Consider the following 7,645-nt stretch of genomic DNA (forward strand, 5'->3'; position numbering starts at 1 on the left):
AATGATTTGCATGTAGTAAATCTCTAAGTATTCTATAGTTCATTATTAAAAACCTTAGCTTTCTCGGGTTCTCATTTTAGCTTCCTTCTGTTATAAATGTTCCATATGAGTTGTACTATGGAACCACAATTATTGAATTTTTTTACTTAAATCAAATTCTAATGTGCTTTTATTATAACACTTTGCAATAATTTATTTCTTTGGATGGTGATTTCATGTTGAGCATATTCTTAAAATTGGTGTTTTATATTAAGAATATATAATTTGTCTGAATATCAAGAAATATATAACAACTTTAGTAAAATAATATAAAAGCATGACTTTAAACATGCAAAATTATTTTAAAACTCTGATTTTTATTTAGAATGTTTCTATTTTATTTTGTACTTTTCTACAAGAAAATAATTTTGTTCTACATTCAAAATATCAAACTACAGAAATTATATGTTTCTAAATAGTGCGAAGTGGACATATTTTTATTCTTAATTTAAAACATCAAAACATAGAAGTTGGATGCTTCTAAAATAATGGAAAATAATATCTCTCTACATCTGATTTTGGATAAATCTATAAAATATTTAGAAAAGTATACAAAAAAAATTAAAATGTTTCTAAATTTCTTTAGACTTAAAAACTCTTAAATAAATTAATATTTTTTTTTTTTCATTTTTTTAATCATAATAGTATTATTGTTAAAAATATATTTATTATTCTTTAAAAAATTAGTTACCAAAATTATTTGTTTTACAAAATTTTGAAAAAATAAAATCATTTTCTATTATCGATAATCTTTTATGAGCTATTTTAATGTGAATCAATATGGTTCACATGTAAAGGGGAAAATATATCTATATCCTTACATTACAAATCAATAAATAAATCAATAGTAAGGAATTAAAATTTCTTGATTATATTCCCCCAACCTTAATCAAAGTGTAATGAGAACCCTAACCATAGCCCTAACCTTAATCATAATTCTAACCTTATGAATAGCACCAAATCTAACATGACATGTTATCAAAACCCAACCCTAACTCTAACCTAAAGTACAATTCACACAAATACCCTAAAAGATCATTAATTAAAACATTAACCTTGATTATACTTCTAACCAAAAACCCTAACCCTATTGATAATTATTAAACTTCTAACCAAAATATCCCAAACCCTATCTCTAACTATGACACATACCCTAAAACCCAAATCATAATTCCTAACCAAAAATTTAATCCTTCGCTAACCTTAATACTCACTTTATCCCTAACCATGACGTAAACCCCATTTTTAACCATAATCCTTACCCTAAGCACTAACCCTACCCACATGTCTATCTCTAACCTTATTAATAAGCCAAATGCTAACCATGATATAAACCCTAGCATTAACCAACATATTAACCGTCATCTTAAACCTTATCCCTAAACATAATCCTAAGTCCAACCCTAAGCATTAGTCATAAAAATAATCCCCGCCATAATGCTAGCTATATCTAAGCCCTAATCACAATTCTAAATTTAATCATATTTTTAATCATAACTATAAGTCTAACATAAATTCTGACCCCAATGATAATTTTAAGCCTTTCCTTAACTATATGGCCCTAGAACAATAAACATAACACTTAGGATTTAGGAATGGGGTTAGAATTTCTCAAGGCTTAGGATTATGGTTTAGAATAAGGATTAGAGTTCGACATAGTACATATTTATAGTTATCATTAAGATTAGGTTTAAGATATGGATTCATATAATAATTAGTACTAGGTTACAATTAGGATTGTGATTTAGCATTTAGATTATTAGAATATAAGATTAGGTTGGCCATTTAGTATTAGGATTGAACATTTATGATTATGGTTTACCTTAGTATTTAGGTTTATTGGTTTAAATTTTAGAATTAGGATTTAGATTAGCATCTAAAATTTATATTTTAGGATTATAATATTATGTTAGGTTAGATTCTTTATAAGGGTTAGAATTTTGGAATAATGTTATAATTAACATTTAACATCTAGGTTATGATTAAGTAATAAGGATTAGTGTTCAATCAATATGATTAGGACTAGGATTAGACTTTAGTATTTTAGATCTAGGGTTGTCAATATTAGTATTAGGGTATAGGTTGGCATATGAATATTATTAAATGTTTAGGGTTAGGGTTAGAACCATAGGATTTAGCATCTAGGATTAGGGTTAGTATTAATATCACGATCTTGGGATTAATGCTATAGTTCAATCACTAATAAAAAAAATCTAACCCTAACCCTAGAGCTAAGCATGATTCAAACCATAACCTTAACCTTGAACCCTAACCAAAATCCATCACTTTTCGAACCTAAACACTAACCTCAATTATTCAATCAAGCCTTGCACTAATATTTTCTTAATCCTTTACACTAACCTTAACCATGATATATACCTTACAATCTTTACCATGCTATAAATTCTAGGATTATGATTAAGATTAGGGTTCTTATTAAGATTAGGATTATAGTTATGATTAAGATTATATTACAATCTTAACCATGCAATTAAGGTATTGCAAGAGAATTTGAACAATACTATGGTACTAATTCTGAAAGTACATTCTGATTTCTTGTCACATTTTTCTATGAACTTGTAGATTTTGTACACCTTTGGCATTTATGTCAAAATGGGGGAGGATATTATTGGTAAAGGGGGAGAAGTATATATATGTATATAGAGAAGATTATCATACTCTAGATATATGTATAGGAGAGATATATGTATGGGGGAGTAGTATAGTAATGTACAAATAAGCAAGAAATATGAAATTTTGAAAAAATATAAAAATATCGTAATTTACTGAGCTACATCAACATGAAGTCAAAATCGAGTTGAAGACACGAAATGTTGATAAATGAAGTTTTTGACTTATAATTTCAAGAATTTACATTTTGGTTTGATAAGTGTTCTTGTCACTAATGCCAAATGGGGAGATTGTTGACATTAAGGTCAATTTGTCAATTTGTCTTAAAAAGGGAAAATGTTTAAAAACTAATTAATACAAAAAATTATGATGTTTTTTTTAATTTTAAAACATGTATCTATTGATTTCATTATTTATTTGATCATGTGACATATTTGTTCTCAATTTTTGCGATTTATTTCAATATAATTTTTATTTCTCTGCAAATATAAATCTTAAAAAAGAAAAATGTTAAAAAATTCTGAAATAATACAAAAATTATGACGTGTTTTTAATTTTAAAACATATATACTTAATTGTTTCATTAATTAATCTAAATTCCTTACATGCATATTTGTAAACAACTCCAAAAATTTACATATTTGTAAACAATTCTAAAAATTTATTTCATTATGATTTTTTTGATTGATATAATTCATTATGATAGTTTTTTATTTACCTCTAAGATATTTGGATAATAATTCCACTAATTCTGCGATATTTGTATAATAACAATTTTCTAAAACAGAAGGAAGAGGATCAATCGAACTTGTTAAGAAGACAGCTATTGCAGAGATTTTTATACATTTCTTACGTATTTGTTCTCAATTCCAAAAATTTATTTGAATAGAATATTTTTTATTTCCCTTCAAATATATCTCTAAATAAGGGAAGAATAAATATATTCCAAAGTATTAGAAGAACAATGTTGTTAAATCGAAAACGAAGAAAATATCAGAAAAAGAGGACATTCCACGAATTCTAGGATATTGTGGGAATAACAAAAACGCAAAAACGAAAGATAAGACGATCTCGTAAAATGGCGCGTTTTAATGCAGAGATAATAGGTACTGTAAAGTTAGGAAAGTTGGCAAAGAAAATTGGTCAGGGACATGTATGGCGAGAGAATCAGTAAAACTTGTTACGAAGCCAGCTAATATCGTAGCCCAAACTGTGAGGGGATGCCCATAGGAAGGTTGGTGTGTTATAACAAGATTACTGATTCAAACATTTGGCATTTTACACCGCTGGAAGCTTTTGAGGTGCATAACTAACAGAGACCTAGATCGCATTGTTATCCATTGGGTTGAATATCTCTGGGCATCATCTAAGATGGGCATTCTGGCGAGAAGATCGTTTAATGGACAGATGAAGAAGCTCCTGTTCGTGATAATAGCGACCGTAATACTTATGTCCGATCCAGATGTTTTTGCAGAGGAAAGCGAGGAATCGCGGATCTATATCGTTCGTGTGGAGCAGCCGGACATAAGTCCACATAGCGTTGAGGAGCTGAGGATGTGGTATTCATCGTTTTTGCCCAAAGAAGCAGCGGAAGAAGAGCGAGGAGGAAGTTCTAGTCAAAATCTACTGCACGCGTATGAGAATGTCATGACTGGATTTTCCGCCCGACTAACAAAATCAGAAATTGAGGCGATGCGAGAGATCCCAGGTTTCGTGGATGCGTATCCTGATAGAATGCTGCACTTGCAGACAACATATTCTGCAAAGTTTCTGGGCCTGGATTCAAGCAAGGGACTCTGGCCGAGATCTAACGCGGGCAAGGGCACCATAATTGGCGTGCTGGACAGTGGCGTGTGGCCGGAGAGCCCTTCGTTTCAGCCAGACCTCAATACCGGTGCTGTCCCTTCTCGGTGGAAAGGAGTCTGCGAGACCACAACAGATTTCAATGCGTCCAGTTGCAACAACAAACTCATCGGAGCGAGAATTTACACCGAGGATAAGACGGCGAGGGACTTGGACGGACACGGCACTCACACTGCATCCACTGCCGCGGGGAGCCTCGTTGCAAATGCGGGACTCTTTGGCAGTTCTCAAGGAACCGCGCAGGGAATGGCGCCGGGTGCTCACATCGCCGTTTACAAGGTTTGCAAGGAGGGGGGATGTAGGACATCAGATGTTCTGGCGGCGATGGACGCCGCCATATCTGAGGGCGTGGACGTGCTCTCGCTCTCTCTCGGCAGCGGCGCTATTCCGTTTTACGAGGACGAGATCGCCATCGGGGCCTTCCGAGCGATGGAAAGGGGCATCTTTGTGAGCTGCGCAGCAGGAAACGAGGGGCCGACGGAGCCGTCGTATCTTTACAACGGCGCGCCTTGGATCATGACCGTCGGCGCGAGTTCCATGGACAGACATTTCGTCGCGAATCTCAAGCTCGGAGACGGAACAGTTCTGTACGGCGAGTCACTCTTCAACGGCATGGGCCACGACCAGACCAATGAACTGAGCCTTGTTCAGGTAGATACCTGTGGGGGTCAATTTCTCAACCGAGATGTAGTAAAAGGAAAGCTCGTGGTGTGCATAAGAGGCGGACCTGGCGATCTAGTGGAGCAGGGTCAAGCCGTTCGAGAGGCCGGAGGGGCGGGCGTGATATTCGTTAACGATGACGAGGAAATTCGATTGTACGCTCCTGTCTTGCCGTCAACAACGCTTGGTAATAAGGCAGCACTTGCCCTGGCAGCCTATATGAATTGTACAAATACCCCCACGGCGGCTATTGAGTTCCAAGGCACTGTCTTCGGCGACGCCAACAATATCTCGGCGCCCGCAGTGGCCTCATTTTCATCCCGCGGGCCCAACACGGTCAGCCCCGAAATTCTGAAACCCGACCTGATCGCCCCTGGATTTGCCGTCATAGCAGCTTGGCCTTCGGATCTCAGTCCAGATCCTCATGATAGCAGTGAAGATGACAGAAGAGTGATGTTCAACATCTTGTACGGCACGTCAATGGCCACTCCGCATGTCAGCGGGGTTGCTGCTCTGCTCAAAGCCGTTCACCCGGAATGGACTCCCGCGGCCATTAAGTCTGCGCTTATTACAACTGCAGAGCACCTCGATAAGAATGGCGGGCCGATTCTTGACGGTGGAAACAATTTCGCACCGGCAGATATATTTGCTACGGGCGCTGGACATATAAACCCCGAAAGAGCTGCCGATCCGGGTCTTATATATGACCTTAGCGCCAAAGATTATGTTCCTTATCTCTGTGGGCTGAACTACACAGAATCGCAGATTCAGGTCATCTTAAGCAAGAATATTGCGTGCCCTTCCAATAATGAAAGTAGCACTCTTCCGGGTAATCTCAATTATCCATCCTTCTCTCTGGTTTTCAATAACCTAAATTATTCTGTCACCTTGACAAGAACCGTAACGAATGTCGGGACTGCCCAATCCATGTACACCGTGAACATTGTTCCTCCCAGAGGGGTTGACATGATTGTGAATCCAACGTCTTTATCGTTTGGGGCAGTGATGGAGAAGAAGAGTTATAGCGTCACATTTTCAGCAAACAAAACTAATCCTATGAGATCAAGGTTCTCGCAAGGCTCAATTACGTGGGTTTCAAGCGGCGCTCATGGTTACAGCGTAAGAAGCCCTGTTTCCGTCATCTGGGACACAAGCTAAATTACATGCGATGACAATAACCATTTTTGAGTCAGGAGGTCTCATGTCCATATCCATTTATGTAATCGAATTCAGGACCAGCTCGTGACTGGCTCAGTTTTTTCTGTCAGCAATAAAAACAAGCCATCCAATTCAAAAGGTCAATTGTTATATCTAATTCAAACATATTAGCATGCTAGCTAATATATTAGATGTTACAATTCCATTCTTAAATAAAAGGTACAAATTTTAAACAAATTTCAATTAACGGAATTATTATTAAAAATATTATTTTAGAATAAATATATGAGCATATAAAAAAATATTTCATAAATTGAAAATGTAATTTTATTTGCAAGATCAACAACATATTTAGATATTTCTAACATGTAACATAAATTGTTCTAATTTATAGAGAGTTTGACTACAATAAGAAAAATATCATATTATTGTTTTAATTTTAGGAATATGATTATAAATCATAGGAAAGTTCTCCACACATTAGAATATTTTGTTGTCTTAATCAATCGGTTTTGGGAAAACGGATTTTATTATAAAAGTGACACTCTTAGTTATTATTTCAGTTATTTGTATTAATACTTCTGTTATTACCCTCAAAATTTACAATTAATGTTAGGTATAGTTTATAGTTATAATTATGATTAAGTAAATTGCTATATGGACTCAAATAGGAGCTTAAATGAGATTTAAGTCAAAAGAATAATTTTAGAATAGTAACATTAATTAAAAATCATAGTCTTCTATTCCTTTAAAATATCATTAATTTTATTTTTTCAAATTTATTTATCCAATTTTAGATTGTCTTAGATTAATCATAAAATTCTTATTGACTTTTGCATGTCCTTAAAATGGTATTAAAAATAGTCGATATAAAAAGTAATTTATTTACAAAATCAATTATTCAAAAGAAAAATCTATTAATTATCAACAATTATTTGTTTACAATTTTAGTTTATTTTATTAAAATATAATGGAGTTATATAATTGATTATATGTTTATGTATATATTATTAAAATAATCACATAAATAACTAAAATGAGGCAAAAGGATAGCCAACCCTTTAAGCCAAAATGGGCATAAAAGGGAAAATAATGCTTTGCAATTAATTATTATAATTTAAACTCAATTTAGTTGTAGGTTTTATTTAAGGCTAGATATACTTTTTTATTATAACTACTATTAGATGTCTAGCTAAATTATAATTCAATCATGTTAATAGTTTAGTTGACAATATCATCCTTAACATTAACTTCAAGTATTGACCTAAAATAATATCTTTAATGATAAGGTAGT

At 33.9% G+C, this 7,645-nt stretch overlaps 1 pseudogene; it reads left to right on the forward strand.

Moving 5' to 3' along the window:
* Positions 1-4,041: 4,041 nt before the first annotated feature.
* LOC149534075 (subtilisin-like protease pseudogene) lies at positions 4,042-6,351 on the forward strand (annotated as a pseudogene).
* Positions 6,352-7,645: the final 1,294 nt, after the last annotated feature.

This window comes from Cupressus sempervirens, chromosome 10 (genome assembly GCF_028749045.1).
Source record: "Cupressus sempervirens isolate cs-2001-9-10 chromosome 10, ASM2874904v1, whole genome shotgun sequence".
NCBI lineage: Eukaryota > Viridiplantae > Streptophyta > Pinopsida > Cupressales > Cupressaceae > Cupressus > Cupressus sempervirens.